The sequence below is a fragment of the Schistocerca gregaria genome, chromosome 1 (genome assembly GCF_023897955.1).
Source record: "Schistocerca gregaria isolate iqSchGreg1 chromosome 1, iqSchGreg1.2, whole genome shotgun sequence".
Lineage (NCBI taxonomy): Eukaryota > Metazoa > Arthropoda > Insecta > Orthoptera > Acrididae > Schistocerca > Schistocerca gregaria.
The window spans coordinates 982,531,575-982,552,759 of record NC_064920.1 but is presented as its reverse complement, the minus strand read 5'-3'; the positions used below and the strand labels follow the sequence as shown (position 1 = coordinate 982,552,759).

The 21,185-nt window shown below is 40.9% G+C and overlaps 1 protein-coding gene and 1 non-coding gene across 12 annotated transcripts in view; both read right to left on the bottom strand.

Moving 5' to 3' along the window:
* LOC126277750 (parathyroid hormone/parathyroid hormone-related peptide receptor-like) overlaps window positions 1-21,185 on the bottom strand; it is a 721,000-nt gene that overhangs the window by 186,894 nt on the left and 512,921 nt on the right. For 2 of the 11 annotated variants that reach the window (XM_049977386.1, XM_049977393.1), the window contains exon 1: window positions 7,128-7,290. The exons of 6 other annotated variants lie outside the window; for them this stretch is intronic. The gene's annotated coding sequence lies outside the window, so the exon portion shown is untranslated. Of the gene's footprint in view, window positions 1-7,127; window positions 7,318-21,185 lie in introns of those variants that run through there. 3 more of the 11 variants (XM_049977387.1, XM_049977394.1, XM_049977390.1) reach the window with 3 other exon arrangements.
* Trnad-guc (transfer RNA aspartic acid (anticodon GUC)) lies at window positions 6,149-6,221 on the bottom strand. The gene has a single exon. It is a non-coding gene; the product is annotated as a tRNA-Asp (tRNA).

The following is a 21,185-nucleotide window of genomic DNA, read 5'->3' as shown; positions in this document are numbered from 1 at the left end:
TTAGTTTGCGCAAATATAAGGTAACTTATACTCGAACTTTTATCCCTACCTTGATTTTTTTTTGTCCCTAGTCTCACAACCACTTAGGGTCCTTCCCCTGTCAAAAATGCTTACCAAGTGTCCATATTGTGAAAATAGGAAAGCTCAGTGTTTTACTAACTAATGCCACTTAAACATAGTAAAAGGAAAGATTAAGTTTATGTAGCAGAACTGAGTAATATAGTAAATAACGCTTGTTGAAAATAATTTTCCAGTTAAAACTGTTTATTAATATTTCGTTGCCAACTTCTAAAGTGACTGTCCTCAAAACTGTGGGTTATAGAGTTTTGCAAATTAAAGGATCACAGTGCAATCTGTTCAAAATCACCCAAAGATGAGCTATTGTCTTGTAACCACACCAAGTTGTGTTATACTGCAGTACAAGTTGAGAACTATTACTGTTGAAAGTTACATGTTCATGCTTGTTAAGGGCTTCTTTCTTTCGTGTATCGAAAGTGTGTTTAATTTGCTCTGCTACAGTGGTAAACATTAAGCCCCTTCCACTGAAAGTAGTTCAAATGCACAAAGTTACTTAATTATAGAAGATTTTGATTACTCTTGGTATTCAAGTGAAATTCTGTACAATATTGGGTTCCTCTTTTATATTAAAAGTGTATGTTACTGGTGTAACAGGATCCACAGTTTGTCTATTATGCTCATGGTAGATAACAATTAATAGAAAGACCACTATCTATGAAAACAGTAACTTCTTTATTCAACAGACAGTGAGAAATAATCTGTTAGTGAATTCCATTTAATTTTCATTCTAAGTAGAAAGGTGTTTAGTAGTGAGAGACTTAATCTATGCACAATAAATGATTTTGCTGTGAACCATATTCATATTTCATGTCAGACAGGAATATGTTTGAAAAAGTAATATTGAACCTACGTCCAATTTATGATTCTAAAGTGCACTGTAATAGTAATATTATTGAAACCACTCAGTTTGACCAAGACTTGAAAGCAAAAAGTGGATGTCATTATCCGTTGTACTTATGGTAATAGCCTTGTTCTTCTATAACTGTTAACACTTTCACTTTCTTTAACGGTAACATCTGCTAGTGACAGTGTTCATTGCACTCCCGTGTGACAAAGTATAGGCTGTGTTTGCCCATTGGAGTTACATATTTTCATTTTCATGAACAAGAATGTTACTCATTCTCATGCATAATCAGGCTGGCGACCGTTTTTATTCTTTGAACAATGTGGATGGGTTAAATATTGTTTATTACTGTTTAATTATTAACGTAATTCTGACTTTAACTTCCGATGAGCTAGCTCCGTTAGGTACATCGCGGTCAACACAGCAAAATTCTTTTCAGAGGGTAACACTGCTCTGCTTCTTTATACTATAATTGCTTGAATAAAAGAAATTTCATTATACGAACGGTCTCCAGCTTTGAGGTTATGGTACAACAGTAGCGGACGAAAGTGTTATACGTGCTTCTGCTTTTTCACCACATTTTTGAAGAACTGGTGTGAAGTGACGTACAAATATGTGTACATTTTCACGTTTTCTAACAACAGTTCCGTTTCGTCTTCAGTCTTGAAAAAACCTCACGACTAACTGATGTACATCGCCTGGATTGCTCGATACTTTTGTGATTTTGTACAAACATATCGCCTGCCGCCGCTGTCAAAACTATTTCGCTGCGACAGACCGCCTCGTGTGTGACGAGGCAAATGCAGTGTTGCGTGGCACAGACGTATCGTGTCCTGTGTGGCCAAGCCTCTGCGGCGAGTGTCTTCACTATTGCCGGACGGAGACGACGCGCTGAATGAAGTGACGTAGAAGATATCTAGTTTGTGAGCGCGGACCTGGGTGGCGCCAGGTGAGTAGATGTTCCTCCGTGGCGACGGCCCCTCACGGTATTTATTGCGAACCTTGAAATGGACGCTTTACCAGAATTTTAAATATTGTAAGTTCAATAGTTGACACTTACTTACTTCCTTACTGTATCAGCTAAAATTTTATGCAATGTGGATTTGGTAAAAAATACCACTTCAATGTACATAATAAACTAATCAACTTTTTTTAATCTGTTTGTGGTAGTCGTTGTCTTCAGGGTGATTCTTGAGGTCCTCACGTTGTTTTTATAGTGAACGAGAAAACAAGCCATTCCTCATTTTCAGGGTTAATTCAACTGCGCGTATGACATCATATTCACAATAGCATTTTGTACCTCCACCTTAACATGTCACATCTTTCGAAAGCACTACCAAAGCTTTTCATTATCAAAAACAATTGAATAACGAATAGTGTATTACAATACAGTTTAACATAGATTTTTACTTGGATAAATGCAAAATACGAACGCGCAACCATTGGCGCCAAGCGCTGATCTCTGCTCTAGAACGTAAATATTTTATATCCGGTACTTACAAACAGTGAAGAGAAATGAATAGAGTGCATTATTGTCCATAAAAAGTCTGTAAATCGTATTTGTGATGGTAAAAAACTTTCATAACAGCGGAATGATAATAAAAGTGTCCAAAATATCTAACTCTAAGAATTGATTACGTTTTACAAAATTGCAATTATTAAGCCTAGAACAAAATTTTGGGTGAGGTTACGTACGTTGTTACAATCACTTGATCCAACGTTAACTAATAAATAATGAAATTCTGTTGAGTACATAATGTGACAGAGTAGGAATTTCGTTAAGTACACGTACTTTATTTGAAATAACAATTAGTAAATTTAAATCAAATTACATGTTTTTGGCATGTCAACGTTCTGTTTCAGTGTGTAATTAATAAGATGGTTGCTACCTTGGGATTTATGTTCGGCTGTCGAACTTCATAAACAAACCTTTCTCATTACAGGTTAACGATGTGTAGACTATGATCTCCCAGATATCATCTATAAGCCGATGACCTTTAGTTATACCCAAGTGCAATCCCAACCAATCTGTGTACAGTAAACCAGAACGTAAATCAGTACTTACTTTCTTTATCCAAATGGCCACACAACGTAGGTTTGCAACTTAACCCATGTAAAACACAAGCAATCTTTGTCGCCCACAAAAGACATATTCCTATTCAGTTCAGAGAACATTTTTCGCCTTTAATCCTAAACATGCAGAAATCACCCCTTCTACTTGTGCAAAGAATATGGGTATAATTCAGGACCATCATCTAAACTGAACCGAACACACAACTGCTTTCTGTACCAAGGTGTCATCATTAATTCATCATTACAGAAATACAAAGAAGAATTTCTTCTAGAGCTTAAAAAGGAAACTCATAGAGCACTAACAATCCTCGTCCTTGGATTATGGTCATCCTGTTTTGCAAAGACTTTCGTATGAGACTTCACGCTTGCCGTAACTGTCCATGAATTCTTGTGTGCAATAGATGTGTAGGCTATTTCAACAATACCTATGCATAATTATCATGGCTACGTGCCGATAAGATAGAGATTATCGTACCCTGTGTTCGCTGCACCGTCTTCTCAATCACAGCACTCCTCCATATTTATCTGCAACCCTTATGCTACTGTCTAAACAACTTGTTCTCAACAAAGTAAAATCCTCTCTCTCCCACTTCACGACACCAATTTTCCGTATCAGGAATCAGACTTTGAAACAATTTTCCTTAATATGTTAGAGATATTAAAATCCTTTCAAACTTCAAAAGACAGCTAATGGCGCACCGTCTATCACAATTGCTATCTCTTCTTGCAGCTCATTCTCATCAACCCTACCTCCACCAACATCTTTCCCTCCTCTTGTCTAAGAGTTCTCTATTCAAATAACCTTTTGTCCCAGCAGCCACTGTCACTTTCATTTCAGTCCTCTCTCTTTCATTATCCTTTCCATTTCTAAGTGCTAAACTAATTAATGCCTCAATTATTATTATTATTATTATTATTATTATTATTATTATTATTATTATTATTATTATTATTTGCAAACTATGACTTTTGTTAAATATACGATTTTTTATTGTAATACCTAATTCATATCATTCTTAATTCTTCCTTTCTCGTCATTACTAATGTTACTATTATTATTACTATTACTGACAATTATTATTTTTATTAATGATGCAAATTACCATTATCGCGATTGCTATGTAATAATTTCTTGTACGTGTTGTTCCTGGTCACATTTAAGAGAGTGTTGAGACCATAATCTGGTCAGACTAAATAAGCAATACATAAATAATAATTTGTCATGTGTGTTGGGTTCACACAGAGTCAAAATTTTTGTGTAACATCAATCACCGAAAAATTAAAACAAATTATTACTATTGGAAACTGTGTTGTTATGCCGAGCTGACATGTGTCTTTATCACTGACGTCAGACGACAGTCGAGAGAGACTTGAGTACAGATTGAACTGGGACACTGAGTGATAGTCTGGGGTGTTCTATCTTGTGACAGATCAACACCAACGCGTTCGTAGACTCTCAAGGGAAGGTCACTAGAAGCAGCGATTCACGATATCCATAACTCCTTGCACCTTGATGTGCAAGCTACTGGATATGACAATTGTACTCATTTCATAATTACTGAACAGAGTCTGACTGCTCGTTAGTGTATGGTTTGGATGGCAAGCCCTAACGACATACTCATCAAAACCAGTGTACAAAATGGAATATTCCAGCAAGACAATGTACAACCCTATACAACAGCTCACACCACAACAGCTTTGAGTAATGTGCAGATATCTGACTGGCCTGTGCAGCCTTGTGATGTATCACCCACGGAGAGTGTCTGGCATATCATGGGAAGAGTGTAGGGGAACGTCGTCTAGTATCGGACTTGTGACATTTTTTACTATAATATTTTTTGAAGATTGTGTTGTATTCTTCACACTAAACAGTGCAGTCACACGTTACTTGTCAGAATTCTGACGGACACGGCATTGTGACATGTATAAAAGTCACTTTTGGTCAAAAAAAAGTTTGTTAGTATATGGTTAAAAACTTGTACAAGTCCGATAGCTAACCTAGTCAGTCAAAGAATCTTTCTACTTGTTCCTCGCTGAAACCTGCTGCTCGCTGCAGACTCATGGACTCAGCTGAACTGACCCTTAAGTTTGCAGTTCTTTTCATAAAACGGTGGTAGTACAGCACATTTAAGAAATCAGCTGTAGTCCAAGGAATATACTGGCTAAGTTTAACGTCATTGTACAGTACTGTTTCCAGTTCATCACTGAATGTTCTCGCAACAAACTTTTTTCCTGAAACTAGTTTCATAGCCACCTCTTCGTTCTCCCGTCAAGGCTTAAGTCTATCATGTGAAGAACGTCCTGGAACTGTGACCAATTCGCTTCCCTGACGCCTTTTAAAAAGTCTGACTTCACACTTTCCTTCATGTATTTTTCATCTCATTTACGTTCTGACGTCTCCGTTTCTGCCTGTTAACGAAGAAAATCGTAAAAATTTAAGTTTTTGTGCAGTAAAACCCGAAATACAAACTGAACGTAACGCTGTGATAGTTAAAATTTTCATTTTTATTACTTAGTCCAGAAATTGTCATAGCCTATAATATGGAGAATAATATTATTTTTATTTAAAATAGGAATAAAGATATAACGCATTCTAAGAAACAAAAGGCGTACCACGAAAGAATTATCCACATGGCAGTGGAATTGATAGATATGATGCATATGTACAGATAAACGAATGGTTACAGTTTTAGAAAAACTGTGTGATTTGTTCAAGAGAAAGAGCCTGGGCGAGTCAATAAAGCGTTAGTCCACCTCTGGCCCTTATGAAAGCAGATTACTCGGCATTGACTGATAGAGTTTCTGGATGTCCTCATCAGGCATATTGTATCAAATTGTGTCCGGGTAGCACGTTAGACCGACAAAATCTAGAGCAGGTAATGCTCCAAACGGTATCAACTGGGAAGAGATCCGTCAACCTTACTGGGCAAGGTAGGGTTTGGCAAGGACAAAGACAAGCAGTAGAAACTCTCGCCATGTGCGGGCGGGCATTATCTTGCTGAAATGTAAGTCCAGAATTTAATTTTAATTGCGTGTGACGAGGGCCTCCCTTCGGGTAAACCGCTCGCCACTTCGGCGACTTGTGCGTCGATGGGGATGAAATGTTGATGATTAGGACAACACAACACCCAGTCCGTTAGCGGAGAAAATCTCCGACCCAGCCGGGAATCGAACCCGGACCCTTAGGATTGACAGTCCGATGCTTTGACCACTCAGCTACCGGGGCGGACAAGTCCAGGATGACTTGCCACGAATCTCAACGAAACGGGGCTTAGCATATTGTCGACGTGTTGCTGTGCTGTAAGGGTGTCACGGAAGACAACCAACGTGGTCCTACAATGAAACGAAATGGCACCCATGACTATGACTCCTGGTTGTCAGGTCTTATGGCGGACGAAGTATCCCACAGATGTCCAAGGTGTCTCCAGACACGGACAAGTATTAGCTGGCCACCAAGGCTCAGCTCTTAGTGGGACTCATCACTATAAACAATTCTACTCCAGTCAGTGAGGTTCGAAGATGGTTCAAATGGCTCTGAGCACTATGAAACTCAACTTGTGTGGTCATCAGTCCCCTAGAACTCAGAACTACTTAAACCTAACTAACCTAAGGACATCACACACATCCATGCCCGAGGCAGGATTCGAGCCTGCGATCTTAGCAGTCGCGCTGTAGCGCTCAGAACCGCTCAGCCACTCTGGCCGGCGGATCGAAGTTTAATTGTTTGTACAAGTACATCACATCTACCTTGGTGATGCGCCGCTGTTTTTTAGTTCATGGATCGCGACTTAGCACGAACAGATAACTTGTGCAGTCCACTATTCAGCATCCCCGGACCTTCTTGTACTTCCATACCATCTACCGTCCAGGCGTGGTACGAAGTTCCCTAAGGTGATATGAATTCCATATTACAAAGCATCCACTAGTGTGTGGGTACCGATGTGGCTGACACCTACTACTGAACTTGACGATGGACTTAATTTCCCAAATGGAATAAGAGTTTAATCATCTCAACAAATTACGATAAACATCGCACTGGTAGTTTCCAGTTGCTTTAGTGTAGATCATAAAACGCGACACAGTGGCACTGTGGCCTAAGTCAGTGCGCCTGATGAAGCGACCATTAGCTCACCTCTGGGTGCACTCGACAGATAGAGAAATCTCGCCTTTACCGCAGCCTCATCCCCAGTCCAGCTGAACGTCCGAGGCCCGTCGCGAGATCCGGCGCGCGTCCCGCGAGGCTGCCCGGAAGCCACTGTGCAGACGCAACGCGCGGCGGCGGCGGCGGCGGCGGCGGCCCGAGTCCCGGCTCACTGGCTGCGGCCGAGGCCAGCCAACGGCCGATAATCCCTGCCGATCCCTGACGTCACCGCAGCTGCCGCGAAACGCAACGGTGACGCACTGTTGATGGCTTCCGTCTGGAATCTCCCTGACACGACAGGCCACGCGAAACGTGGCCCAAGGTCCACCAGTCATTACTCTCGCTTATTTATGGAGGTCGGATGTTGATGTTGTGTGTTTCAAGGCCATTTCAAGTGGCCAGGTCCGTTCCCAAATGTTCAGTAGCTTCCACAGAGACTGTTACTTCGATGTTTGATTCTACACTACTGGCCATTAAAACTACTACACCAAGATGAAATGCAGATGATAAACGGGTACTCATTGGAAAAAAAATATTATACTACATCTGACACGTGATTGCATTTTCACGCAATTTGGGTGCATGGATCCTGAGAGATCAGTACCCAGAACAACCACCTCTGGCCATTATAACGGCTTTGATACGAAAAGGCATTGAGTCAAACAGAGCTTGGATGGCGGGTACAGGTACAGCTGCCCATGCACGATACCACAGTTAATGGAGAGTAGTGACTGAGGTGTTGTGACGAGCCAGTTGCTCGGCCACCATTGACCAGGCGATTTCAATTGGTGAGAGATCTGGAGAATGTGCTGGCCAGGGTAGCAGTCGAACATTTTCTGTATCCAGAAAGGCCCGTACAGGACCTGCGACATGCAGTCGCGCATTAACCTGCTGAAATGGAGGGTTTCGCAGAGATCGAATGAAGGGTAGAACCACGGGTAGTAACAAATCTGTAACGTAACGTCCACTGTTCAACGTGCCGTCAGTGCGAACAAGAGGTGACCGAGACGTGTAACCAATGGCACCCCATACCATCACGCCGGTGACACGCCAGTATGGCGATGATGAATACACGCTTCCAAAATTCGACCATCATGATGCTGTAAACAGAACCTGGATTCATCCGAAAAAGTGAAATTTTTCCATTCGTGCACCCAGGTTCGTTGTTGAGTACACCAGGCGCTCCTGTCTGTGATGCAGCGTCAAGGATAACCGCCGCCATGGTCTCCGAGCTGATAGTCCATGCTGCTGTAACCGTCGTCGAACTGTTCGTGCATCTGTTCCCCATCTGTTGACTCAGGGATCGAGACGTGGCTGCACGATCCGTTACAGGCATGCGGATAAGATGCCTGTCATCTCGACTGCTAGGGATACGAGGCCGTTGGGATTCAGCACGGCGTTCCGTATTACCCTCCCGAACCCACTGATTCCATATTCTGCTATCAGTCATTGAATCTCGACCACCGCGAACAGCAATGTCGTGATACGATAAACCGCAATCGTGATAGGCTACAATCCGACCTTTATCAAAGTCGGAAACGTGATGGTACGCATTTCTCCTCCTTACACGAGGCATCACAACAACGTTTCACCAAGCAACTCCGGTCAACTGCTGTTTGTGTATGAGAAATCGGTTGGAAACATTCCTCATGTCAGTACGTTGTAGGTGTCGCCACCGGCGCCAACCTTGTGTGCATATCATAACATCTTCTTCCTGTCTCTTAAATTTCGCGTCTGTAGCATGTCATCTTCGTGCTGTAGCAATTTTAATGGCCAGTAGTGTAGTTTTTATCTCATGGCTCCATCCAACAAATTGTAGATTCCATCTGAGGTTACTTTCAGTCCACCTTACGAAGACGTAGTCCAGATTAAAAAGTCAAAACTCAAAACCTCAAGGCGTCTGTTTTACCATTCTTGACAACTAAGAGCCAAAGTGTGGTTTTTGTCAAAGTTCACTGTTTACTTATGGAGAGGAAGAAAATGAACTGAACTTTGATATGAGTGTACCTGACAGCAGCAGTGAAGCGACTAATGAAAGTTCGATTCGTTCAGTTTTATGCTTAATAAGTAATCGATCTCTAGGAGTATCTACATCTACATACACATCCATACTCCGCAAGCCACCTGACGGTGTGTGGCGGAGGGTACCCTGAGTACCTCTATCGGTTCTCCCTTCTATTCCAGTCTCGTATTGTACGTGGAAAGAAGGATTGTTGGTATGCTTCTGTGTGGGCTCTAATCTCTCTGATTTTATCCTCATGGTCTCTTCGCGACATATACGTAGGTGGGAGCAATATACTGCTTGACTCTTCGGTGAAGGTATGTTCTCGAAACTTTAACAAAAGCCCGTACCGGGCTACTGAGCGTCTCTCCTGCAGAGTCTTCCACTGGAGTTTATCCATCATCTCCGTAACGCTTTCGCGATTACTAAATGATCCTGTAACGAAGCGCGCTGCTCTCCGTTGGATCTTCTCTGTCTCTTCTATCAACCGTATCTGGTGCGGATCCCACACTGCTGAGCAGTATTCAAGCAGTAGGCGAACAAGCGTACTGTAACCTACTTCCTTTGTTGTCGGATTGCATTTTCTTAGGATTCTTCCAATGAATCTCAGTCACGCATCTGCTTTACCGACGATCAACTTTATATGATCATTCCATTTTAAATCACTCCTAATGCGTACTCCTAGATAATTTATGGAATTAACTGCTTCCAGTTACTGACCTGCTATTTTGTAGCTAAATGATAAGGGACATATCTTTCTATGTATTCGCATCACATTACACTTGTCAACATTGAGATTCAATTGCCATTCCGTGCACCATGCGTCAATTCGCTGCAGATCCTCCTGCATTTCAGTACAGTTTTCCATTGTTGCAACCTCTCGATACACCACAGCATCATCTGCAAAAAGCCTCAGTGAAGTTCCGATGTCATCCACCAGGTCATTTATGTATATTGTGAATAGCAACGGTCCTATGGCACTCCCCTGCGGCACACCTGAAATCACTCTTACTTCGGAAGACTTCTCTCCATTGAGAATGACATGCTGCGTTCTGTTATCTAGGAACTCCTCAATCCAATCACACAATTGATCTGATAGTCCGTATGCCCTTACTTTGTTCATTAAACGACTGTGGGGAACTGTGTCAAACGCCTTGCGGAAGTCAAGAAACATGGCATCTACCTGTGAACCTGTGAACCTGTGAGCAACAATAACATCGCTCAACACTCAATCGACATTTAAATTATCCTAAAGATTATAAAAAGGTCAAGAATATGCGGCGTTTCCATAAGCCGCATAGCTGTATGATCGTGCTTTATTGCTAACCTTCAAGGCTGCTTACGCTATATCGACATATTAGCAATACTGTGGAAGTACGCACATTACACTGGATTTTAAGTTTTGCCTCGATGTCTTTACATAGCTGGAGTCTACCGGATCTTATATCCTACGAGGTGTTTTCCGGCTCGGCTCATTCATCAGACATCTTTTGCGTATTTTGAGAAGCACCTTTTGGAAGTGCTCTGTTTTATTATGACAACCCACCAATGTGGTCTGCCAATTAAAATGGATAACTTCCCGAACGCTGGGACTCCATATTTGTCCATCTATATTATGGAAATATAAATATTATATGCCCGGATTTGCGTCTATACTGACGTGATAACTGTAGTTGGATTGTTTTATTTATTTTTGTAAAGCATCTTCATATAGCATTGCGGGTTCTGGAAACACATCTCTCCTGTCTTCTTCAGTGTTCTAATTTTATGATAATTTGAATGGTTATTGAGTTTTGAGTGTTGTTATTGATAATGACAATGTCTCTGAGCTGCAGTTGCCCTCCACACAAAGTCGTTTAGTCTCTGAGATGTGTGCTTTTTTGTAGTGTTCATCCCAAGTCCGTGAGAAACTCGGTTATCGTTTCAGAAAGCGATTTCTGAATTAGTGTCTCCGTGAACCATTCCCAGCGAAAACAAATTAGTCGACATGAAATTTCAACGATGATCTAACACGCTTTATGTACGTGTTAGAACTTGAGAGCGGACGAACTTGTTACAACATCTGCACAAAAGTCGACGAAAAGCGTGTCGAACGAGCAAAGCAACGGATGACAAAAACTGTCAAACAGGCCAGTAGAACTACCGCAGCCTGGAAGAAGGTGGAGGAGGAGCTTCTTCTGTAACCAGAAGGGTTGCTATATGATCCGGGCTTTATGACTACAGGTATGTTTGTGTAACTTCACTACACAAAATTTAAACCAAAATTTTAAAACGCGTTTTTCTCGAAACCGTGTTTTTCAGGTTCATGGGGAACAGGACTTCAAAAAGTACGTACTATTGCGATCGGAATTTGATGCTAAACTGAATTATCTGTCAGGGTACGTAACTATTTTGCTATATCTTCAAAAGTCTTTCTTCAGTGTACGCTTTCGACTAGATATTTGGACGAAGAAAATGTCATTTGTTTCAACACGTCACAATTTAGTTGGACCCCAACATTATTCAATTGTCCTATGAATACTGATAGGAAATATATTGAAATTGCCTTCTATAAAATTATTTTTATAGTGGATCCAAAAGATGAGCTTCGGAAATTCTCACCGATGACCAACGTTAAGACTGCAAGGGGACCTTCCACTTGGTGCAGCGGTTACAGGGAGCGTCCGATGTGGACAGAAAGATAATTTCTTAAAGCGAAGAGTGTAAGTAATTAAACTATATCATCAGATTCAGCTTTACTTTTTATTCTGCTCAAAAAATCGCGAAAATCGCCTGTATTTTGTACCTTGAAATGCGGCAATACCCTTCAGTTAACTTTTTTTTTAAATTATGTACCCCATTAGCACCCCACAAAGTTAATAAAGTATAATTAAAGTGCCTGTCCATCCTATACCCAGTTAAATTTTGTGGTTAAACCAACCTGTATCAGTGGAGCGTTCGTTTCAAAAATGTTCCTTGTAGCTACGCTGAAAAATAAATTAGTCCAAGGTGTACAGATAAAATTAATGAGGAAAAAGATCTGGTGCAACGAATCAAAACGTTTCATCGCATTCCTGACAAATACAAATATTTAACGAGGGATGTGTTTTTAATCAACCTTTCAATTAACAATATCAACCTGTAGTACCTGTCGTTGGCAGCAGATTAAAATAGTTTAAGAATGTTATGAATGAAAACACACACGGCAGTGGTACGATATTCAACAATATTTACTTCTTTATTCATTTCTTTTCTGCAAGTCAGTTTTCGGTTGTTATGCTATCATCGGATACAGAGACAAACATGCACGGCAATGGAATTTTCGAAGGATCAAGAATTTTAATCTAGTGCATCTACATTCTACGGAGTAACTTGGTTTCCAGTGATGATAACAAATGTTTGATTTACGACTAAAACAAGACCAATTATATCAGTGAAAATGGGATGTACGATTATTGAACTTAGGGCTATTTCACAGAAATAATTCGTCTCGTCTTAGAACTAAATCAGACATTAACAATTTACAACTTTGGAAAGCTAGATACTCTGTAGATGTACTAGTTTTAAATCTTTGATGGTACAATAATTTTATTGTTGTACATTTTTATCTTTGTACCTCATAACGACCTAGCATCCGGTTTGTGAAATAAATAATAAATATTGTACAACACTATACCACGTTGTGTGTATTTACATTCGTAATGTATTAAATATTCTACCGGAACCGCGCGACTGCTACGGTCACCGGTTCGAATCCTGCCTCGGGCTTGGATGTGTGTGATGTCCTTAGGTTAGTTAGGTTTAAGTAGTTCTAAGTTCTAGGGGACTGATGACCACAGATGTTAAGCCCCATAGTGCTCAGAGCCATTTGAACCATTTGAATATTCTACCACGAACCGACGGATCAATCTATCAACGGAATTTTAATAATCGTATAAAACTATTTAGGCTGATTTATACAATAAATGAGAATATCGAGCAATTCGAAATGTAGTCTATTTCATAACAAATTTGTTACAGATTTTTGAAGATATGCCCTTAACAAAATAAGTAAAAAAATGTGGATAACTAAATAGACTAAAATATCGTCTAAGCTTAAAATGGGAATTTTCATAACTATTACAAGAGGTGTGGATACTGAACCCCTTTCACTCTACTAACATTACTGTAATTTATTAAAAGATGTTAAAATATGTAGACAAATGACCATCAAGACAAAAATTACTGATAGTAATAACAGCATGACAATTACATAGAAACAGTCAGTGGAGAGACATAACGTCTAGACAGTGTGCAAAGCAGTGCCCATACATTGGTTACGACTCACTGAGAAGCTGAACAACTGTGTGGAAACTCCTTTTCGATGAAACATAGCCACTACTTCGTGACAAAAATTATTACATATTAATTACATACACACAATTTTTCGCATTACTCAAATCCTACAAAAAGCAGAAATAAAAATAATACTTAGGCAGAGAAGCACATAGGTTTGAAACACCCTAGAAGAATAGCCAACGTTTCCTTGTTCTGAACGGGATTTTATTTTCATGTCGATAGTGTGGCTAAAAGTTTCCTAATTTCGTGAGCGTGTTTTTCAGACTTCGTATAATCTGAGATTCTGACATCAACGACAGATAAATGAGGGCGCCAAGAATGAGACGTCTTGCAGCTTTCATAAGATGGTTCATGTAAAGCGCTGTACGAATTTCCATCGCTGTGTAACGAAATGTCTTCGACAGTTTCAGCAAAACGTTTGCCGAACTTTAGCGCTTTTCATTAGTTGTTTAAAGTTTCTTCTCGCTATATTACCACTTCTTGAGAGGAATATTTCATTAACACCGTAGCTGGTTGCTTTATTTCTTCTATAAATTTTACGTACAGCCACAGAGCTCCACTACCATTGTCACACATAAAACAGTTTCAGTAGTTTAATTTTGCAGACATTAATACTCCTTCCTTTGCTGGTATTTTACTTACTAATACAATATTAAGGACAGCGAAAGCGTTTCGAACACGCTACACTATTTAACATCTTAGCTAAATGATACATTTATTTCATTGTTTTTGAAATGGGCCCTTTCCGAAGAGATGAAGAATTTACCACAGCTGGAGATTATTCGTTGGAGGAGGTACTCACAGTCATTCACAAGGTATGTTCTGTTGAAAAAGCATGTAAATATTGCCATACAGGTGCCCACGCAAAAATTATTGGCTTTTATTGCATTTTATTTATTATTTTCGCAATCTAACGAGCGCTATTGTGAAAGAGACTGTCATCCACACGTTTAATTTCAAAGGTCTGATGAATGACGAAGTTTCATTACCTTAGATAATTTAACGCTAAAATTCCTCCGCAATTTAAAAAATCATGGTATAACAGGAACGGTACAAGAAAGTTATAAACTGGACTTCTTAACATCAAAATAAACTAAAATTTCACTGGAATCCTATGAAAAGAAGCCAGAATAGGCAGTTAACCTAGGTAACTCCACTACCAGCCTTCCAGTGTGCAGTTGTCCCTTAAAGGACTGCAGGTAAGCTCATTATAAATACTACATTGTCAGCTACTTCAGAGCAATAAGCAGACCTCAGGCTTTGACATATCTGTGGGGACAGTGGCTCTGAAAACCACGTTCACTGGAGTGATAACAGGCGAAGACGACACGTCAGCAGGGTGCCCTTAGAATTCATACCACTTGAAATTTAAGTTTCACTTACGCTTACAATGAAATTGCTTGGTTCACCTTGACGGTTAGAGGAATGCTGAATATATAGTATTAGAATTGGCACCAATTTATTAATTACATTGGGTCTGTCTTTAGTTTATTACCTTTAATGGATACTGTTTTATCGTTTGTAGTGTGTTTTGGTTGTTTGACGTGCAACGGTACATTTGGAAACGATAAAGACCACATTCACGTGTTCATCCCTCTGGATGTCGATTCTGAAAAGATTTTAATCAGTATGGAAATGCGCAGAAAATTCAGTGTCTGTATTTGACTGTTAGATACATAAAAATGGTGAATTTGGGTTCTTGTCTGGTCGAACCTACGTTAAAATCTGTTCAACCATTCTGGTACAGACTTTCCACGGTTTTCTCTGAACGAATTAAAGCGAACGCCACGATGCGTATGGTCGACTTCCTTTCCCACCTGCGTCGAACCCGAGCTTCTGATAAGTTTATTTTGATTTCCACAAGAAAGTGACGTTAATATTAATCGTCTGTTCTTTTCGATTGTCATTAGCAGTTTGTCTTTGTCGGTGGAAAAGTACGAGAAATATATTCTGTAGACATTCTCCGTGATACGATAAATGTCTAAATGAAATAGATGATGTCTCACATATAGAGGGAGTTACTGTGTGTGATGTCATTTTTTTACGTTCGTCTGGTTGACTTCGTTATATACTGAGGTAACAAAAGTCATGGGACACCTCCTGATAACATTGGACCTCCTTTTTCCCGGCTTAATGCAGCAATTGCATGCGGTATGGACAGGTCTTTGGAAGTCCCTATAAAAGGACTGAGGCACGCTACTACTATAGACGGACGTAATTGAGAAAGCTTTTCCGGCGCAAGATTATGTGCACGAAGTGACCTCTCGATTATGTAGCGTTAATGTTAAATGAGATTCTTGTCGAACGATCTGTCAATCACGCCCTTGAATTGTGTAGACTGTTCTTCAAACCAATCGCAGTCAATTATGGTCCAGTGACAAGCCGGATGGTTTTCCATAAGAACTCCATCGTTGTTTGGGAACTTGACTTCCATGAGTGGTGGACAGTATGTACGTCTAACTCTAAACGGATCCTAGCCAAGGCTCGACATACGTTACGTACCAAGAATAATGCAGTTTCTGGTTAAGCCACCTCACAAGGAAAATTATAAATTTAAAACTTACAGGGTCGCCACCAGCCCAAGCCATTCCTAACAAGTAAGAAAAGACCGAACTGGAAATGATCAGTTCAATTAAATTAAGAATTTAATTATAAGAATGCAATTTTTTATCGACACTAACAAGATGAACAGCATTGTATGTCGTATATCAATGATCTTGTTTAATTAAATTCAGTTTTCCGCCCATTTTGGTTAATCACGGGCAAGCAGATTAAATTTAAAAAATCAAAGAATGGAAAATTAATTTGAAAATTGGCATCAATGAGAAAGATAATGTTTATCTTTTACGTAGCACATTTAGTTCACTACAGAATTTGATGCACATCCTATGAATACAAATGACTGGTGCCTGAATGAAGAATTTAACTAAATAATTCCCGAAAAATCTAGAATAACGCAATTAAAAATGGAAAAACACACAAAAGGGAAGTGGAACACAATAATTCAATAATTCCATCTACATACCCATGACAGAAATAGTTCAGAGAGATACCTATGACCATGATGCTCATGAAATAGCTTGGAAAGATGTTCATCCGATTCACAAGGTTTGCATAGTAGATATACGACATGGAATCCGCGCCTGTCGCATACGAACGGCCGAACTTCAGCACATGATAAACCTGATTACGAGTTAACTGTTCAGAAATTAGCCATTAAACCAGGCACATATGTAAGAAATTTTAATGGTGCAATAGCTGAATGACTTTGCCATCACGCAATAAAATTAACTCGGCAAGGCGGAAACCCTCTCTAGGAGCTTCGAACCGTACTCACCAACCGCTAGCTGCATAGTGTCTTTTCTCCACCGAGCTTCGCCTAACTACCGGTACAACGGAAGCTACCAGAGGAGTAGGCTTCCGCCACCAACCTGACAGACAAACCAACCTCAGACTAAAATGGGTAAACCTCTCTGTCCAGGTACCTGGATCCTAAGTAGGTGATCCTGTGCTACCCTCCAAACGAGAAGCAAACATCACCTCCTCCTAGCAGTCGACAACCAACTCCGGGTCACCCACAAAAGAAATCCGAAACCACTCGTAAAGACACTAATTCATTCACATTGTAAATAGGCTATTTAGGTTTTTATGTTGGTACCGCCAAGTAGCGCTCTGTATAAAAATCACTGGCTGTGCTGTGTGCAGTCTGTGGCTGGTTGGCATTGCCGGAATATTCGCTATTGTAGTGTTGGGCAGTTGGATGCATACAGCGCGTAGCGTTGCGCAATTGGAGGTGAGCCGCCAGGAGTGGTGGAGGTGGGGAGAGAGATTGCAGAATTTTCAGAGCGGATAATCTGAACGTGTGTCCATCAGAGAGAGTAAATTTGTAAGACTGGATGTCATGAAATGATAGAACTGATATATATATTATGACTTTTGAACTCTATTAAGGTAAATATATTGTTTGCTCTCTATCAAAATCTTTCATTTGCTAACTATTCCTATCAGTAGTTAGTGCTTTCAGTAGTCTGAATCTTTTATTTAGCTGGCAGTAGTGGCGCTCGCTGTATTGCAGTAGTTCGAGTAACGAAGATTTTTGTGAGGTAAGTGATTCAAGAAAGGTATAGGTTATTGTCAGTCAGGGCCATTCTGTTGTAGGGATTATTGAAAGTCAGATTGCGTTGCGCTAAAAATATTGTGTGTCAGTTTAGTGATGATCAGAATAAGGAAAGAGAGTAATGTCTGAGTACGTTCAGTTTTGCTCAGCTGTTTGAAAATCAAATAACGTAGAGGCTTACGAGCACTGTCATTTATAAAAACTTTCTAAGCGAATGTATCAACATTTACGAACACATAGGGTAGGGTGAAGGGAAAAACCTAATAAATACAGCTCATGGTTTCCTATGTAACACAAAAAAATCAAACATAATATCATTTAATAAGCCTTAGTTTGATTGTTCAGTCTTTCTGGGATAGTTAATAAGTTAAACCGCAATCACGAGGTGGACAGAATAGGATGCACAGAGTCCAGAGAGACAAGCGTCTTATGAAATGACTGCACAGAGACGTTTCAATGGCTTCACATTATCGTCAGGTATCCGAACATAGCTACTTCCAGTCAATGATCGGCTTAATTGGACCATTCCATTCCATGTCAACACAGCCCCCACCAGCATGGAGTCGCAGCTATTTTACAAAGTGCCTTATTGACAACTTGGGTCCATGTCTTCGTGGAGTCTGCGCCAAATCTGAACCCTGTCATCAGCCCTTATCAACTGAAATCGAGACTTATTTGACCAGACCACGGTCTTCCAGTAGTCTAGGGTTCAACAGTTAGGTCACGATCCTAGGAGAGTCGCTGCAGGCGACGTCATGATGTCAGCAAAGGCACTCGCATCTGCTGCCACAACCCATTAACGCCAAATTTCGCCTCACTGTCTTAACGGATACGTTCGTCCTACGCCCCACATTGATTTATGCGGCTATTTCGCACAATGTCGCTTGCCACTTAGCACTGAAAAATTCACACAAACGTAGCTGCCTTAAGTTGTTAACAAAAGGCTGTCGGCGAGTGATGACTCTGTAGTGAAACGCAGTGCCTGAAATTTGGAATTCTCACCACACCCTCGGCACAGTGGTTCTCGGAGTAATGGACTCCATACCAATTTCCGAAATGAAATTCCCTATCCTTCTAGTTCCAGCTACCATTCCGCGTTCAGAGTCTGTTAAATCCCGTCGTGTGGTGATGGAAATGAATAGAAATGCGCGTTTGGCGGAAGAGAACACAACACCCAGTCCGTGAGCGGAGAAAATCTCCGACCCAGCCGGGAATCGAACCCGGGCCCCTTGGACGGCAATCCGTCATGCTGACCACTGGTTTTTTCCCCTTATTTATCGTTGTGTTTGGTCGTTGTGGAAGTCACATGACATCCGTTCAAGATCCTTGTTGATACTTTCACTCAGTGTTTTTATTACAGAGGCCAACCAGCCCTCTGACCGAACACGCTGATCTAACGTGCCGGCTACCACTCAGCTATCGGAGCGGACCGTGTGGTGATAGTCACTTCGGAAACCTTTTCACATGAGTAAAAATGACATCTCGGCCAGTGTTCTGCTCTTTTATACCTTAGATACGCAATACTACCGCCATCTGCGTATGTGCGTATCGCTGTCCCATGACTTGTCACCTCAGTGCATAACTTTCAGAATAGGGATATTCATATAATGTCGCCCATTAACGCATGCCAATTACGGCAAAAGTAATTGATTACTATGAGTGTTTTCTTATTCTGTAGAATGATATCTTTCCGACCGACTGGCGACCAGAGAAACCATTTGTGTGATAGTCTGTTACTTAATCTCATTTAATCAAATGAGTGTCTTTTGCGGAACAGCAACTGACAAAATTGTCATAATTGTTGCTCGACAGGTGATCGGAGACTTCCGTTGCAACGAAAAATAGATGAAGTGAGATGTTCCTTATTGGTATGTCTGGGCTCAGCATGCTGAGTACAACATAATTTGAAAGCACCATCTAACAATACTTGAAAAGTGACACTACAGTATAAAACTCTAAGCAACGTCCTAAAACGTTTTCAGAACTCCAGTTTTGAGCAATCACTCATGTAAATAGATTCATCGTTGAGAAAGGGCTGCCATACCATGGTGACGTACGGCAATATGATATCCGTAGTGGAATTCATGAGGGAGGCTGACGGCACACCTCACGCGCCTGACCACATTAACTCATCACAGGAATGGTCAGTGCGTCCAGTTTGACTTGTTCAATCCAAATAACTGTTTCCAGAGGTAAACAAAAAAGAAAATATGAAGCGAACGTTGTTTAGCTATCGGGCAGAAGCTAATCAGCATGACTGCCTTCGTTCGTTATGAAGATACGAACATCAGATGTCTTTCTGTAGCAATATACCTTTACGGTAATCCGCTTCCTTTTACCAAGACCAAAGCAGAACCGTATCACAGTGTCCCGTTCACGTAAACATGACAATATTGAAAAGTAGCACATAACTGACTACCGAGTCTCCACCAGCAATGAAAATTGCAGGTAGCCGGGATAACTAACTCTTCCACTTGTTGGAGTTTACAGTACTAGTACATTAGTGGCAACGTAAGAAAATTGAACATAGGCATTCAGTCCACCATCTTCGGCTGGTTTGTATGAGTAGAAAGTACACTGGTGGCAAATAGTTTCCTACACTTCGCATGTAAATCGGTGGCAGTATGATGCACAGTGTATATACGATCGCTTCATATGGTTCTAATGTACGAAGTGCATTTGTGTTTTCTCAGAAAATGCATTACAAAACCATTAACTGTTCAGCCCACACAAGCTACCTGCGAAGTACATTGTGGGAAAGCAGTTTACTTATAGCGGTTATGAATATTTTTTTTATTATTTGCCAGAAATGAAAACTAAACGTATTGCACGTCCACAACACACAACAAAAACCTGATCTCTATGCAACCACAAAACAATATTCTCATAGTCCAGTGAGACTCGTGCACAGGATGAAGATTAATAAAATCGTCAAACTGCAGAGATGGATTCTTGTCTATAAATGGAGGAAATGCTTCTTTATCCACGATAGATGGCGCTCATGAACGAAAGGTCCTCTGAGGACGTCAGCCCACAGATGACGACTGCGCAGACTGACGATGCCAGTTCCGGTAAAGGCTGGTTCGTCGGGGGATGACTGATGGCCGGCCGCTCTGGCCGAGCGGCTCTAGGCGTTTCGTCCAGAACCGCGCTGCTGCTACGGTCGCCGGTTCGAATCCTGCCTCGGGCATGGATGTGTGTGATGTCCTTAGGTTAGCTAGGTTTAAGTGGTTCTATCTTGGGGCTGAGGACCTCAGATGTTAAGTCCCATTGTGCGTAGAGCTATTTTTGAGGACTGATGACAGAAATCCCATAATTGTGATGGTCTGGTGCGAGAACCATCGACAAAAGCTTTCCAGCAGATGGAAATCCGCTGCTGATAGTCTGTACACTCGTTGCAGGTGATGAGAACAGTAGCGGTTGTCGTGCAGGTTACACATAATCGTACTTTGGCTTACAAAGAGTTGGTGAGCCACCATCCTGGAGCTTGTACTAGTGTTCGTCTCAATATTCCGTAGAGCGTCGTCCTCCAAATCTAGTTGTACGCACAGTCTGCCGCCTTCCTGCACGTTAATTTTCTGAAAAGATCAATTGTCACACAAACGTCCAGACA